The sequence below is a fragment of the Pteropus medius genome, unplaced genomic scaffold, assembly GCF_902729225.1.
Source record: "Pteropus medius unplaced genomic scaffold, Ma_sr-lr_union100, whole genome shotgun sequence".
NCBI classification, from domain to species: Eukaryota; Metazoa; Chordata; class Mammalia; order Chiroptera; family Pteropodidae; genus Pteropus; species Pteropus medius.
The window spans coordinates 19,173,628-19,191,898 of NW_024346667.1; positions in this window are offsets into that span (position 1 = coordinate 19,173,628).

Consider the following 18,271-nt stretch of genomic DNA (forward strand, 5'->3'; position numbering starts at 1 on the left):
AAGCTAAGGCATAAGGGCAATGTGCCTCTCACCTGGTCTCTTTCTCTCGGATGCTCCCCCTTGAAACGTTTGAAAGCATGTTGTGAAGATGCCCAGGCCACCTGGAGAACCCACATGTAAATGTTCCAGCTAATAGCTCCAGCTAATGTCCCAGCCAAGAACCAGCATCAACTGCCAAGCATGTGAATGAATGATCTTTCAGATGTTTCCAGGCCCCAGCTTTCAAGCCCTCTGGCTGAGTTCCCAACACTGAGAAGAAAGGCAAGCTATCTCCACTGTGTCCTGTCCAAGTTCCCAACCCACAGAATTCATGAGCATAATAAATGTTTGCTGATGCCACTTAATTTGGGGTTAATTTGTTATGCAACCAAATTAACTGGAACAGAGAATAAGTTACTTTGTAGTAGTAGTAGTAATAATAATAATAATAATAATAATAATAGTAATAAACAAATTAAAGCAAAGCGTGTGGAGTGGCTTTGGGACCAGACAGTGGGTAGAAGCTGCAAGGGCCCTGAGGAGAGTATTCGTGAAAGTATAAAGAGACACAGAGGCACTGTCAACCGAAGTCTGATGACTCTTCAGGAAGTTATCAGGAAGAGCTAAAAGAAACACGAAGGAAATATTAGAAGTTGAAGAAAAAGGACTTTGAAATATATTGGTAGAAAAGTTTGCAGTGATGTTGCCTGTGGTAATGTGTGAAATACAAAGTATACCTAGTAATCTGGATGATGTAACTAAGAACTCCAGGCTGAGTGTCGGAAGTGCTGCTCGGATTCTCCTAGCTCCTCGCAGTAAAATAAGAGAGGAGAGAGATGAGCTAAAAAATGAATCATTCCATTTTCAAATGAAATTTATAGAAAATATGGAGGATCTAGAACTTATTAGGTTAAAAAAAAATCTATTCTCCATTCCAAATTCTTCAAAAATTCTCAAATTTAGAAAAGGCATTGGAACAAAAATAAAACCTAGTGTGGAATTACGTGACCGTCTGTTAAGATCTCCGAGAGATCTAAGTCGATGCCTTTAAGAACTATTCAGACAGACCAAAGGTACTCTGAGGATCTTAAGAGCATGCTCCAAATATTTTCCTGTGACAATAAAGTTTCTAAGAGTTTTAAGGGTTTTGGCTCTTGGCAGCATTACAGAAACTCTGGAATAGAGAAGAATTTATCTCAATTAAATTTCAAGGTATGGCTTTTGTCTAATAATGTGTTCTCTGATAAATTCATAGACAGATTGCAAAGTTACAAAGAGAAATGTAGCAAAAACATCACCACCTTGAATCTAAAAGAGAAAGAGACAATACGAAAAGAAAAGAAGCCCATGGACCCCAAACTACTGCAACAAAAAGCAGCTGGAAAACTACAGCTGGAAACACTGGGCATTTTTTATGAAAAAGAAAGGGTGACTTAAAGGGCAGTACAATGGAAACTCATTCCCAGACAGAAGGACCAAGATCTGCTCAAGGAACTGGAAAGATATATATATATATCTGGCTGGGTTTCAGAATTATCATGGACCAGGGATCACTGTGTGCCTCCTGTGTCCTCTCTCCCTTTGAGTGACAATGTCTGTACTATTTACATATGTCTGTCCCATTACTATTTGTTTAATGTGGGGGGAGCAGGTAACTTGTCCATTTAGTTTATAGGGTTTCAGATCAAAATATGATAGGCTGAACTTGAGGTGTACACCCAAGGTGCCTCGTCCACAGCTGGACCTGTTTAGGAGACGAGATCCTAGACATTGAGAGGGAGCCGATGCCGTAAAAGGATGACTTCGGGACGCTGTGGGGGTGGAATAAGTATATTTTGCATGTGAGAAAGATGAATTGTGGACAGAGGGCAGACTGTGGTAGGTTATGTTATTCAAAAAAGGCCATAGCAGTCTTTCTGGTCCCAGAGTTGCTCCTCGACACTCTTCCTATAAAAGGCGAGAGTCTAATTCCCTTCCCCTGGAATGTGGCCTTGTCTTCGAAGCAGCTGCCTTGACAAGTAGAATGTAGAAAAAGATACGGTGAGCGACTTCCAAAGTGAGGTCATAGGGGGCAACTTACCTTCCAGCCGAGTCTATCTCTCTCTGAGAATGTCCATCGTTGTGACGCGGCCCTCAGACTGCCACTCAAGCACACAGAGAGGCCATGTGTAGGTGTTCCAGCTGACAGACCCAGCTAGGGTACCAACCAACAGCAGAATCAACAGCCAGATGAACAAATAAATGAGCCTTGGGTAATTCCAGCTCCCAGGATTCATATGTTATAGCTGAGTTCCTGGATATTAGAGAACAGAGACAATTCATGCCCATTGTGCCTTGTCCAAATTCCTGGCTGCAATATGTGACTTATAAGAAATATACATTTGGTCATTCAGATGACTAAAATATATTTGTCATATGTATTTGGTCTTTGTCTACAATTCCTGACTCACAGCTCCCAAACTCTTGGCATTTCCTAAGTGTTGGGGTGGGGTAGGGGTTGTCTTCTGTTTTGTTAATGAGGTGACTTTTGAAAAGCATCTAAGGATGGGGCGGGGGCTGGTTGCCAAGAGAACCAACCATGTCATTAGAGAGGAGAGAGGCTTGAGGTTGAATCAATTGTCAATGGCCAATTATTTAATCTATCATGACTATGTAATATAACCTCTATAAAAACCCAAAAAGCAGGGTTTAGAGAGCTTCCTGGCTGGTGAACACGTGGAGGTGCCAGAGGAGTGGCACAAGCAGAGAAAGGATGGAAACTTCCCGCTCCTTCCCACATACCTTGCCCTATGCTTCTTTTCCATCTAGCTGTTCTTGAGATAAATCCTTTTATAATAAACTGTTGGTCTAATAAGTACAGTGTGTCTCTGAGTTCTGTGAGCCAACCAATCCAACAGATTAATCAAACTCAAGGAAGGGGTTGAGGGAATCTCTGATTTGTAGCCAGTTGGTCAGAAGTACAGGTAACAAACTGAACTTGTGATTGGCATTCTGACTTGTAGAGGGGTCGTTGGAACTTCCAGTTTAGAGCCAGTTGGTCAAAAGTGCACGTAAGAGCCTAGGCTTGTGGCTGGCAGAGAGAGAGAGAGAGAGAGAGAGAGAGAAGAGAGTATATAGGAGACAAGTGACAGAAGAGAGAGACGAGAGGTAATGATGTTGTGTGTATGTGTGTGTGTGTGTGTGTGCGTGCGTTGAAAGGGTTGAAAGGAGGCAGTCTTGTAGGACTGAACCCTTAACCTGCAGAATCTGATGCTGTCTCAGGGTAGATAGTGTCAGAATTAAGTTGAATTCTTGGAAACTCTGCTGATGTCCAAGAATTGTTTGTTGATGTGGAGAGACACCCCCCCCATGTTGGAAATTGGTCTAGAAATACTATTTAATGGTACATGGAATCCACAAGTATAATAAATATTTGTTTATATCACTAAATTTGGGGGTCATTTGGTAGGCAAACATAATAACTAGAAAAACTTCAGTAGATGGAATTATACTGTAAGATATTTCTATTTTATGTGAAATAGTACAATATTAACTCTAAGTAGACTATGATAAGTAAATGATCCATATTGTAACCCTAGAGTACCACTAAAAACTTAAAAATACAAAGGAAGTGTAAGTAAAAAAGCCTAATAAAGGAATTAAAATGAAATAGTAAACAAAATTTGATTTATTCAAAAGCAAGCAGAAAAGAAGGGACGGAGGAACCAAATATAGATTAAACAAATAACTTGGTAGACTTCAATCCATATCATAACAATAATATTATTAAGTGTAAATGGATTAAACATTCCCATTAATTGTGATACAACAAGTTAATAGCTATATAAGGAAAAAATAAATAAACCTTAACCCATACTTTATACTATACCCAAAACCTGAACTGGAATATAGTTCTAAAATACAAATCTGCTAAAGAAAATATGACCTTCTGATTTACAAAATTTTCTTAGATGGGGCACAAGATGTACATACTATAAAAGGAAAAAAATGATTAAATTTTATCAAATTAAAAACTTTTCTTTGATGGAAACCATTAAGAAATGAAAAAGGCAAGCCACAGACTGGGAGAAAATAGTCATGAATTTTTAAAATTATATATTCAGAATGTAGGAAGAATTCTTACAGCTCAATAATGACAAACAACTTATTTTTTAATGGGCAAACGATTTTAGCAGACATTTAACAAAAGAAGATATGTGAATAACCAATAAGCACATGAAAAAATTCTCAATGTCATTATACCAAAATGAGCTACCATTACACACCAATTAGTCAATGTGGTGTTTTGAAATACTGTGAAGCTTTGATTTTTTTATGTTCCTCTCTTTTCAAAGTAATCTCATTCTAAAGCATGTATTACTACTACTTGAAAGGGGTCTAACCGGCCATTGGGTACAATGCATTTCCCAGGTTTCTGATTAAGAGTTCTAGTCAGGCAAGTATGACAGTAGATGCTGTGGCCCACCCAAGTCCCGAAACGTGACATCAGCTTGGCTTACTTGCCTATACTTCGCACTTTGGCCTTAATTCCCAGTTCCCATGCCTTTCACCCCACTTGCCCCCAAGGCCCGTGTCCTGCATTGAACCTAGCTCTAATCATTCTCCCGGGTGTCAAAAGCTCACTGCCTATGTCCTGCCTTTCCCAGCCCTTGGGTGATTAATGTCATGAATGGACATAGATTCCTCTAGCTGAGTCTACAGGGTTGCCTGATGTCTGGATCTCTAGCTGTCATTTACCTCCCTCTGGATTAGATATTCAAGTTTTGATTCTTAGTAGAATGTAGCCTACGTTTGCCAGGCATCTGGGACATTGTGTCTTATGCTATGCGTCTACATTTGGTGGAATGGCCTCTACAACTGGGCCAGTGCTCCTACCCAAGCGATAACCTATGCCTGGGAAAATGGAGCATCATCAATATCAGCTCACTCCCACCTCTGCTGTCTTGTCACTCTGTTCCAGCATGCTTTGTTCTAGATCTCGTTCGACTTAAGGAAGCACGAGGGTTACACTTAAATAAATGGTTTCGTTTAAAACAATCAAAAAGCCTAGACTGTTTCCAATTTTGTAGTCGCTCCAAAGATAAAAAAAAAATCCACAGAATAATGAACAAATGCAACTGATAGAGCTGTATTTTTTCTGACAGGTGTCACTCTTAATGTGACTTTACCCAGTACACTGGCTAGAGAGCGCCAGCTAGTGGGAAATAAGCTGCCTATCACAGAAGTGTAGAATGTGGAGACAGGATAAAGCATCTTTTACTGATATTAGGGCGGTTTGGAATCCCACGAGGACAAATTACTCTGCTAAAAACAGGAAAGAAGTTTAACTTCTTGAAGACACAAAATCATTTGGCTAAAACTCTTTTAGTACCTTTTTGGAATGAATATATGAATATATTTTTAGGTAGACAATCGTGTACTTTGTTAGAATATTATGTAATTGAACTTTATACTCTCTATTTTTAGGCAAATGTGCAAATTACAAGTTAAAAATTTATCATAGTTCTTTCCTGAAGGAAGTTATGTCCAGTATATGTCAGAAAATCAATACAATTTAGGTTCGATCTTCTACTTTCTATAGCTTTCATACAGTGATTGGACCTAAAGCATTGATTCTCAAGTAGTGCACATAAGAGCCACATTTTAAATCATGGACATGTGTTTTTAAATACAAATTCCTGGTCTCTAATCCCAGTGACTCAGATTCACTGATCTGGATTGGGGACCAAAAATCTGCAATTCTAACAAGCACAGTAAGTGATTCTAATGTATGTGGTCTCATAACAGGCTTGCAGAGATGGTTTAAGGCACTGTAAAATGCCACAGTTCCTTCTGAATCATTAAAGAACAATAAAATTATGTGATTATGTATTTTAATGCTTGGAACGCTAGTAACCCCATGTGAATCACATGTAATAGCTCTTTGCAATCAGCATACCTGATAATACAAAACAGTTCAATGCCTGAGCAAGTTGGGTAATGATAACTCATCCCTGAGTATCAGAAACAGGGTTCTAGATTTAATATTTCCACTTGGGAACACAGGCATAGGAAGACCTGCTATGTGCCTGATATCTGCCAACTAACCAGACCACACTTCAGAACATGTGTGTTCTGTTTTCGCCATATAATCTACTTCTTTTCATAGCTAGAGCCAGTGTCTCATCTGTAGGTTCGGCTCTGTGGCCTCCCCCAAAAAGCTCCACCACTCTCAAAGGAGTCCTCTAAGCACTGATGACCAGAGAAGTGAGTTCTCCTGACTTCTTTAAATATCTCTCTAAGGCTTAGATAATAAAACTGAATTCTCTCCAAGGCAAAATGACTGATTCAGAGAATATCAGCTCTTGCCTTTCAGCCCAAATCTATCTATCACACCTTCCTCAAATATATATATACAGCTATTCTTCCAGCCTTTCTTCCTCAGCTATTTGCAGGAATGATTCTCAATCTCAGCTGCCATTTGAATCATTACCAAAGATTATAAAAATTCCAATGCCTATCCACCAACATATACAAAAATTAACTCAAAATGGATCAAAGATCTAAATGTAAAAACAAAAATGATAAAAGCCCAAGAAGAAAACATAGGGGTAAATCATCACGACCTCGGATTTGGCCGTGGATTCTTAGACGTGACAACAAAAGCAAAACCAATCAGAGAAAAAATAGATAAATTGGATTTCATCAAAATTAAAAACTTCTGTGCATCAAAGGACATTATCTAGAAAGTGAAAAGACCACAGAATGACAGCAAATATTGTAAGTCATATATCTAAATCCAGCCTCATAATGAAATCACCTGGAGAGCTTCACAACGTATTGATGCCTAGTTCTCATCCCGGAAATCCAGGTTTAATAGGTCCAACTCCTGAGTACCAGGAGAGAGAGAGAGAGAGAGAGAGAGAGAGAGAGAAGGGCCCAGTCTTCCAGAACCTTCCAGAACCTTTCAGAGCCTTCTAGACATCCCTGCCCAGGGACTGACGTGTGAGTGAAGTCATCTTAGACTCTCCAGAGCAGACCAGCCACCGGCTGAATATCAGCATGTGACACACACCGATACCACATAGAATAGAAGTTTTGCCCATTCCGGCCCTTCTCAATTCCTGAACCACAAAATCATGATAAATAATAAAATGTCTGTTGTTTTAAACCGCTAAGTTGTGAGGGAATCTGTTATAGAATGACTGATGAAAACATCCTAAGGCAGGAATAACTTTTGGAGCATTCAAGGGACCAAAATAAGTCGTGTGGCTGAAGCTAATGAAGGCTAATGAAGCTAATGTGGAGAAGAGAAGATGAGTTGGGAGAGTTGAGCAGAGACAGATAGTGTGGTGGGGCAATGCTGTGGACAGCCATTGAAGGGATTTTAGCAAATGAGGTCTGAATTAAGAAAGTTCTTTCTGGCTGCGTGTGACAAACGGACTGTAGTGGAGCAACAGTGGACAGAGAGCAACCCTGGAAGCTGTTGCAATTGGTGATTTTTCCTGGTTGGGAATTTGGCCCAATATGTAGAAACTTACCTTGCAACACTGTCATCAACTTCCTGACCTTTGTTCCAGTTCAAGCAACTGAACCTCGGCCTTATTTCTGTAACTTGTCCCTCACTTTGCATCTCGATTTCACCAATGGCATGTTGGTTCTACCAATGGTGTCTCTATCTTGCTCCTCATTGTCCCATGTTAAGGGAGGCAGCAAAGAGGGGGATTTTTCCTTTTTCTATTGGTTCTTTGTCTGTAGAAAAGCCCACTGATATACCCTTGGGGAAGAGGGTAACTTATTTGGGAACAGTAAATGTGTTGAGTATGGTCAGCTCAGCTCCCAGCTGCCCATAGATAGCAAGAGTCCTGTTCTACCTTTTCCTCTGTGATGAAATAGCCCTGTCCCCATGGAAGAGGCCCAGGGAGGCTGAGTGCTGTGGTGACTGGGGGTAAGCCCACCTTATTCTGGGATTCAGTATTAGGAAGCTTACTGACATAAGCCACTTTCTTCAAAGTTTTAGCAATAAGAAGGATGACATTTTGGCCTCCATTGCCTGATTCCTGTCTCTCAATTGATTAAAACTCAGGTGGAGAAAAGAGCCTATTTATTGGGACCCTATGTCCCTAACACCTGAGATCCTGCATCAACAACCTGCCTGCCAGTCAGGACCCTTGTTTGTTCACTAGTGCTCCAAAGAATGACCTGCCCCAGACCTCTCTGTTGGTGGCCACCTGGTTGCCCTGCTGAATTTTCACATATTTCCTGTTCTTAGACTTTCCTATTGTCACATGACATCTACCTGTCTCAAAGGCTGCCCCTCACCTCTGGTTGGATTTCCAAAATAGAGTAACCTGCTTCCCAGACCACTGCCAGTCACCTAATTCTGGAACTGGGCCTGGACTTCCTTGTATTAACGTCAGCTGAGCCTGTTCCTTCAGGTCTATCCTGACGTGGACTATAGTAGGTGTGTCATTCACATGTCCTTCCCCCTGACCAACCCACAGCCTATCAACATATGAGTTCCTCCTATCCTTACAACACAGATAGAAGACAGTTCTAAAATTATACCAGATCCTTATGTCCTTCAGCTAGTTTCTTAATCTTTCTGTGCTTCGGTCTCCTCATCTATAAAATGGAGAGAGTGATTTTAGCACCTATCTATTCCTATGAAAATTCATGTCCCTTCAGTGATACACAGGACTTGAGAGGCTGATGCTGCCTCCACACCCACCCCCAGAAGAAAGCTAGGAAGCTGGGAGGATGACAGAGAGGTCAATAAGGCCATTGCGAGAGAAAACAGAGCAAACAGAGGGAGGACAGGACTCCTCAGGGGCTTATGGGTAACTAGATGGGGTAAGTAAATAAACATTTTATACCTCTGGACTCCAGCAGTCTGTGTGATACAATAACAGTGTGGTCACTAATTATGTTAACAATATCAAGAAAAAAGAGGAACCTGATGACCACCAGGTGGCATATTAGTTTATCAAAACTAAAACAAATAAAAAGAAATTATATTGGCAAAAGAATAGACAAATAGATCCATGAAAGAGAATATAGAGCCCAGAAATAGACCCACGTAAATATAGTCAACTGATATTTGACAGCAAAGGCAACGTGATGGAACAAAGACAGTGTGTTTACCGAATGGCGCTGGGACAACTAGACATCCACACGTGGAAACTGAATCTAGACAGGAACTTTATACCCTTCACGAAAGTTCACTCAAAATGGATCGCAGATGTAAATGTAAAATGCAAAACTATAAAACTCCTAGAAGATAACATAAGAGAAAATCTCAAAGACCTTGTATTTGGCAATGATTTCATAGATAAGACAACAAAGGCATGATTCATGAAAGAAAAAAAATCGGTAAGCTGAACTTCATTAAAATTAAAATTTTCTGCTCTGTGAAAGACAATGTCAAGAGAATGAAAGGACAAGCCACAGACTGGGAGAAAATATTTATAAAAGGCATATTTGATACTGGACTATTAGCCAAAATATACAAAGAACTCTTAAAACTTAATAAGAAAACAACCAACCCAGTTTTAAAAATGGGCCAGAGATCTTAACAGATTCTACTTCAGCATAGAAGACATAGTGATGGCAAAAAAGCACATGAAAGATGCTTCATATCACATGTCATTATGGAAATGCATGCTAGAACAGCGGGATGCCACTACACTCCTATCAGAGTGGCCAAAATCCAGAACGCTGACAACACCAAATGCTGTTGAGGACGTGGAGCAACAGGAACTCTTGTCCATTGCTGGTAGGAATGTAAAAGGTACAGGCACTTTAGAAGACATTTTGGCAGTTTCTTATAAAACTAAAATACTCTTACCATAGGATCCAATAGTCACAATCCTTGGTATTTACTCAAAGAGGTTGAGACATGTTCACACAAAAACCTGCACACAAATGTTTATAGCAGCTTTATTCATAATTGCCAACACATGGAAGCAACCAAGATGCCCTTCAGTAGGTAAATGGATAAAGAAACTGTGTGTACCCAGAGAGTGGAATATTATTCAGTACTAAAAAGAAACGAGCTATCAAGCCATGAAAAGACATAGAAGAACCTTAAATGCATATTACTGAGTGAAAGAAGCCAATCTGAAAAGGTTATATACTGTATGCGTCCAACTATATGACATTCTGGATGGTGGGGGATGTTGGGAATGGGGGAGGCTATGCATGTTTTGGGGATGACTACATGGGAAATCCCTATACCTTCCTCTCAATTTTAGTATGAACCCAAAACTGCTCTAAAAAAAAATCTTGTAAAAAATTAATTAAAATGAAAATTAAGAACTCTTGTAATATGAATTTTTTAGATGCAGTAAATCATTACTTGAGTTCTCATACTATGAAAATGTCTATTCTTTGTCTATGCAGCTCTGCCTAGAAGGTAAGAAAAATGCTTTTTTAAAAATCTTAGCCCAGAGTTCTAAACATGTAAAATAAAACCATTTTTAGCCAGAATATATGAGCATCGATTACTATTTTAGGTGGTTATGACACTAATAACAAAATAAAATGAAACATGCTAATCATGTGTAGGAGGATAGGAACAAGAAATGTATTTCCTGGCCCCAGGAAGTTGAAGCAGAAGAGGAATAGATAAGGAGAGAACTGGCGTGTTGAGTTTCATCACCTGGTTGAGAATTATCTGAAAAGCATGACGGTCCACGTGGTTTCCTGAGTTCAGTCCCAAACCAGGAAAGTTTCACCTGGAATTCTTTTTATAGGATGATTTACTCATGCTCGGGTTCTTAGACTGATCTTTAAGTTGGCAGCATTAAGCAAATTTTCTCAAGAAGAATGCATGGGTGGTATAATATAAGATAATTTTCTTTATTCTTGTTATTCAAACCTTCTTACAGGAAGTGGGATATTGTTTCCACAGACTCATTCTGAATCACGATAATTCTTTTCTATTTACAGACTTAATGCTTTTTTCAAAAAGCTTTCCTCAATTTCATCTTTGATTATTGCTTCTGTTTCCGTTGTTCTGCTTCTTTAGGTGCCCCCATAAGCCTTGTATTGAATCTCCAAACTATCATCCATATTTATTATTTTAATCATCCCTCATGGTTGTCTTGTTCTTTATATTTTTCAAGAGTTTTTCAGATGCTTCTTACATCTCTAGTTTATTCACTATATTAGCTCTATGCTTCAAATGGAGTTAATTTTGCTGTTGCTTTACTTTTCCAGTCTTAAGCTGTCACTGATGACAATTAACTAAAAATCCTGACTCGATTCAACTTACACAGTAAGGAAATCTATTACTTAATATAATGAGAACTTCTCAGACCTTCAGTTGGATATTGGGATGATGCACATGGCTACTAACACTATTTCTATTACCTAGGAAGTCATCTACTCTGTCTGCTGGACTTAAATGGAGCCCTCTTCCACCTCCATTTTTTTTGACTTATCGGTTGAAATACATAAAAATATATAATCCTGGGGACCTGCTGCCAGCGCTCTTCCTTTCTCTGACTTTGCCTGTGGCATTTCCTTAGAGGCCTGATTGCTCTTTCCAGGATGCAACAGGAGACAATACAGTTGTCTTCAATGTCAGCTCACATTCTCTCTCTCCCTGCTCCCCCTCTCTTTCACACACACACACACACACACACACACACACACACACACCCTTCATGCCCATCTCTGCTACTGTGGTAATAGGTGTGTTACAAATTATACCAATAGGTGGTGAAGACTGAGAAAGTGGAATGGCTGTAGCTGCCTCACAGAGCAGCCTAAGAGAGAGGGCGTCACCAGTCTGTTGTTGGTTCATACAAGTTTTGAGTTTTTGATTCAGCGTGAGGACGAAGAGGCGTTTGCCCTTATTTCAAGCTGGAAGCAGGCTGAGCGTGGGTGGTTCATTAATTTACTTTCAACGTGATTTCCCTGACCTTATTCTTAAGTAGAAACTCCTTCCAAATCCTGGCATTACTAGATTGTCAGTATTAGTTTATGACGTTTGGCAAGTTTTGGTCTTTTTCTGTGTTCACACAGATAACAGATATCTTTATTTGAACTTGTACTGTTCGGAAAATATGCAAAAATATTCACAACAAATCCATTATCCGAATCTGAAATCTACTGTAAGAAATTTGCATGCCTGAACCGATGAGTCTATTAAATGGTCCTGAGCCCAAGCTGCAGAATGCAGAATGCTATCATCTTCTCCAGCCTCTCCTGGGGATGAAGTCCTTCATGGTTTCCATGTTAGACTCCAGGGAACATTGGGGAACTAACAACCTGGGTCCAGTGTAGATAGAAATTTGAATGCTTTTGACATATTATTTCATATTGACTTACATTGTCATGTATGCCCACTGCATGGCCTAGAGGAAAAACGTAATTATAACTTATGTGTCTTGGTAATCTTGTATATGTCCCACAAAGAGACCCACTAAAGAGTCGGTTATGTGGTATGCAATTGAGGTTGCCAAATGCTTTATTTTATTCAGAAAATTTTGGTGGGTTTTATACAGATGTCTAAGAATATCTTAATGGTTTTTTTTTTTTTGACCAAAGAAACACTATTATTTTTCCCACTTAAAAGAATAAGTTCCCTACTCTTTAAAAAAAAATGTTATTTATCACATTTTCAGGAAAGAGCGAGATTTAACTCTGAAGGGATGACTGTATTTCAGCTGGAAGTTGCGAACTGTGTCAGTGTTCCTAGCCAATGGCATTTTCCAGTCCCATTTTGACCTGCTCTTTCCCCTCTCCCTTCCTGGCCGTTTCAGGTGGCCGCTCCCCAATTTTTATCTCTGTAATATCCTGGAACTTGGCCTATATTACTGTCAACCTTGGACTCTGCTGACTGACCACAGCAGCCAGTTTTACTTCTGATGGAGGAATCAACAGGTCAAGCTTGGGTAATAAATAATGGTGGTCTGCAGATTGCACAATGCAGAGCTAAGGCAGAGCAAAGGTTGGATTAGTGCCTGTAGGAAAGAATGACATTCCTCACACTCCCCCTCACCACCCTCTCCCTCCCTCCCTCTCCCCATCCCACCCCCACAGATTCACAGTGCTTTTCTCCCTGCAAATAGTAGCATAAGGAGTTAAGCAACACTAAAGAAAATAATCTTCTCTCTTTTCAAATCCCTCAAAACCTGGCAGCTGGGAAAAGTTGCTCTCACAGGCATCATGTGTCAGTGCTAACTGCAATGATCTCATTATTTCCTCATCAAAAGAGCATTTTCTAACATCACCATTGGCAGAAACGGGCTTAAAAAAAAGGAAATTGCACTAACCCAACAACATCTGATTTATTTTTTTAATCAAATATTCAGTCTTAGACCAAAACGGATAACAGATTTTTGAATCTCCTCTCCCCACCCCAACCTCCCTCCACCAAACAACAACAACAACAACAACAACAACAACAACACCTATCTGCCATCTTATTTTTGAAAAATCGGGAGTGAAGTGCATTAGCTTTTATATAAAATATCTGCATGTCTGTTATCCCAGAGATCAACAAACTACAGCCTACCAGCTAAATCCCACTGACTGGCTGTTCCTGTACAGCCGGCAAACTAAAAATAGTTTTTACATTTTTAAATGGTTGGGAGGGGGGGATCAAAAGAAAAATAATATTTTGTGATATATGCAAATTATATAAAATTCAAATTTTGATGTCCATAAATAAGATTTTATTGAAACTCTGCCATGCCCATGCATTTACATCTTATCTATGGCTGCTTTTGCAATATAATGGCAAAATTGAATACTTGCACCAACCAGATCAAGTTGCCCACAAAGCCTAAAGTATTTACCATTTGATCCTTAGAAAAACTCTGCCACCTCCTATGTCAGCTCATTAAAATAACTAAACCAAAAAAACAAAATGTCGCTTGCATAGTATTATTAGGACACATTACATTATCAGTGAGCAAGTAGCAGCATATCACAGAACATAATCTTAAATCAAGGCTCTAAGGAATGATCACCCTTTCTCTTGATTTTATTTACCTACAAAGAAGCTCAGAGGCAAAAGCTGGTGAGTCGAATCCTCAGAGCAGTAAGAAGAGTCACACATGTGGAGCAGTGGGTTGAAAACCCCGTCCAATGCATTCAGAGGTGCCAAAAACAGTTATTTCTTTGATTTTTTTTATAAGTTACTCCACTTAGAAAAGGGTGGAGATTGGAGAAGAAAGGTGTACAAGCTTGCCAGCTACACATATGTCTTTTTCAGTTTAACAGTTTTTATTTGGGTTACTTTGGTCTCTTTCAGGTAAAATCATCTTTCAAGATTTCTGGCCCCTCAGACTCCCAACCTACCCTTCGGTTATTGTAGGAAAAAGCTTACCTGAGCTTAACTGCAGGAGAAGGATCTCGCATCCAAGTTTAGGCTCTTATGCAAGAGTACAAGTTTCTCATCCCACCTGGTCACTCGGCCTCTCCTCCCAACCCCGACCGCCTGGCTCTATCTGGCTCATGTTGGTATTGCACATGCTCTGAACCTTGACAATGTTCTCCTTCATCTTCTGGCCTGGCCGTGCACCCACAAGCCTCTGCTACAGGTTGCAGGTACCTTGAATGGCACCATAGCAGCTCTCCTGGCTCTCGACTCAGCCACCTTCTACATTCTCCACTAGAAGCACTGGCAGCATGCAGACTGCGTGGATCTCTTCTATGGCACACGAAAGCCGAGGAATACTTCCAGGTTGTGATATCTCTATCCCTTCACTCAGCCCTTTTTAACTCACCACCAGGCTGCCACCATGTTGGGTGCAGTAATTCTCTGGGACTTGACATCTGCCCAGTCTGTACGGGGAAAGTGAGGAGCGAAGCCGCTGCTCCGGGATTCCGTCGAACTACCCGGATGTTGTGAACGTGGCCCCCTTTCAGGGGAAGCAGCCCAGACACAGACGTCTGATTATTTTACCTTTACCTCCTATCTTCCTCATCCGGCCGGGTCAGCACCTCTCTTATGAAATAACCTGAGTTCTCGTTACCTAAGTCTTGTATGTCTAAGTGCCAGACTTAACTGCCTGTATATAAAGAGAGCTTTTCAAATTCAGAAAATAAACATTTTCTCTCTGTGTAAAGCCTGGCTTTCAAAACTATTATTTCAGCGTAGAATCAACAAAGTCAGCTTTTGAAAATCAAAGTCCATCAATGGCTTTTCTTATTCTAGAACTGCCTATCCTCCCTTTCCTGCAGTTTATGGCTTAGCATTCATTCACGGTGGAAAGCTGTGGGGTACATGATTTACTGAGTTATGAAAAACATCTCAATTTAATATTTCAAAATATTATTCCTGTTACCCTTACTAAGTGAAAATCTTTTGTAAACATTTTCGTTCTTTTTTTAAAGAATTCCATTATACCTCAGCAGAGTGCTATGGAGTCAGCAGTTGTATCAGTTTGCTTGGCCTGCTGTAACAAAATACCACACACTAGGGACTTCCACAACAGACATTTATCTTCTCACAATTTTGGTGACTAGAAATCTAAGACATCGGCAGGGTTGGTGTTTCCAGAGGCCTGTCTCCTTGTCTTGCAGATGGCCACTTGGTCACTGTGCCCTCACACAGTCGTTCCTCTGTGTGTGCTTATGTCTGTGTGTTTATCCCCTCTTCCTACCGGGACACCAGCCATACTGGATTAGGGCCTACCCATACGACCTCATTTTATTTCCTTCCTATCTCTAAAGGCCTGTCTCTAAACACAGTCACTATGTGGGCTAGGGCTTCAATATACGAATTTGCGGGGAACATGATTCTATCCATAACAGTTGTCAAGGCCAATATCAAAAGATTTTATATTGTTGCTGCTAGTACATTTTCTACAAAAGGATTATGAGAATACAAATGTTAATTGACAAACATGGGTTGATCACATGACTTTTCACTTCAACAATGAGTTCTTGCTGCTGCGTAGGCCCAGCGTTCTCCCAGGGCAGTCGTTCTCACTCCTGGCTGCAATCAGGATCATCTCGAGAGCTTTAAAACCAACTACTTGTAGCAAGTGAAAAAGCCATTATCTTGAGAACTGCTACCCGTGTTCCTTTCAGGGAAGGGATCTTTCTGTTTAGGAAAACATCTTGAGATACAAAGGGCAAGAAAGGAATAGACGGCCTCGAAGGGTCAAGGTTAGAAGCCTGGGAGCAAAGAAATAGCTAACTTCTGTGCATAAGAAATAAGCTAGAATTGGGAGGGGACAAGGGAAAGAACAGAAAAGGAGGGCGGGAGATGGAGGGAAAAGAGTCCAGATGACAGGAGAGAGTGGAGCCTGAGGAACATCCCGGTGGCAAGTGGATGTACAGCTGACCCTTGAATGACACGGCTTTGAACTGCTCGGGTCCACTTATATGTAGGTATTTTTCAGTAAATACTGTAAATCTATTTTCTCTTCCTTATGATTTTCTTAATAACATTTTCTCCTTTTTTTTTTGTAAGAATACAGTACATAATACATATAACATACAAAATATGAGTTAATTGACTGTTTATGTTATCAGTAAGGCCTCTGGTCAACAGTAGGCTATTAGTGTTAAGTTTTAGGGGAGTCAAAAGTCATATGTGGATTTTAGACTGTGTGGGGTGTTAGTGCCTCAGACTCTCATGTTGTTCAAGGGCCAACTGCATTCATTTGCTAGGCCTGCCATAACAAAGCGTCGCTGACTCAGTGGCTTAAACAAAAGAAATTTATTTTCTCACAGTTCTGAAAATTAGAAGTCTAAATTCAAGGTGTTGGCAGGATTGGTTTCTTCTGAAGGCTGTGAATAAAGAGAATCTGTCCCAAGTCTCTCAGCTTGTATAAGGCGTCATTTTCACACGGCGTTCTCCCTGTACGCATGCTATGTCCAAATTTCCCCTTCTTACACAAGTTGTATCAGTTTAGAGCTCACGCTAATGACCTTATTTTAACTGATTACCTCTGTAAGACTCTATAAGGTCACATTCTAAAGGGGTTAGGATTGCAACATATTTACTTGTGGGGGACACAATTGTATCTATAACACGAGGCCAAAGGGTACACGGTGATGTCTGATATTCAAGGCCGAGTTGTTTGTGTTCTGGGAGTAAGCCTCCATTTCCTCAGAATAAAAACACTGTGGATTTAGAGGTCTGGCAGCCAAGAGCGTCTTACCCATGTCTACCTCTGCTGCCAGCTGGGAGGTCTGGGATGGTGATTAGAAACAAAGCAGAGCTTTTCACAATTTAGATGAGCGCAGCCCAGGAAGCAGCTGTGGTGAGGCCCAAGACTTTTTTCCCAAAGAGATAATCTCAGAAAGATGGGAGGTTGCCATCAGACCTACATACAGGCAAACAGTCAGGCCCCACCAGACCTACAGAATCGGAATCTGGGGAATCCAAGAGTTTCTAAACCCCTAGGACGATCCTGATGCTGAGTTTTAGAACCATCGCAGTCACGAAGAGCAGAAAAGGGTCGGGGTCCCATCTGATCCCTCTGGAGTTGTTTAGCCCTAATCTTAGTAAATTCTTGGCCCTTGTTACCTCCCAGAAGAGACTAGTAATAGAGTTGACCCCATTTTCAAAATGGCAGCCCTCTGTCTCTCCAAAATTAGGACAGAATTATTTAAGAGAGGGGGCGTCATACCTTTTGAAATCCATGCTAGCTTTTTTTTCTGATTAAATAGTTTCTCACAAAGTCTCACCACAGAATGTAGGTAGGCTTGAGATACAACTCTTCCACTGATGATCATTTTTGTAATGTTTTATATGACTGAGAGATGACTAAGACCTGCCTGAAACTTTGTGCTGCATTCACTGATGGCTTTTTGTTTTTGTTTTGTTTTGTTTTGTTTTAATGAGATGGTGCTTGGAAAGAGATGGGCAAGTCAAATAATCTTTCTATAGTGTCAAGACAAACAAAGCCAGACCAAAGTGGTAAGGACATATTTTCATTGATAATTCACTATTTCAGCAGGGAAAAACGTGCAGGGTGAACTGAACCGAAATGAACTTGGTCACATGCCTATGCACGTCGTTAAAGCTAGCGATAGTGGTAACTGCAAGGGCCAACGGTAAGGGCAGGGGCAAGAGTTCCTACCTGGCTGCATCGGCCAAATCGTAGTGGCGACCAAAACGGCAAATGTTCAGTGGTTTGAGAATTTCCTGCTTGGGGGGAGTGGGGCTGGCAGTGTACAAGGTTGGTCAACAACACCTCACTTTCTGGGACATGCTCCCTCATTCCTGGTCACTTGTCAGTGGCTCATTCTCAGCCCCACTGAGCCCAATGAGCATTTTTATAATAAATATTTTATAATGCCCCTTTTGCTAAGCTAAAATGAAATTAGTGTCTTATTTAAA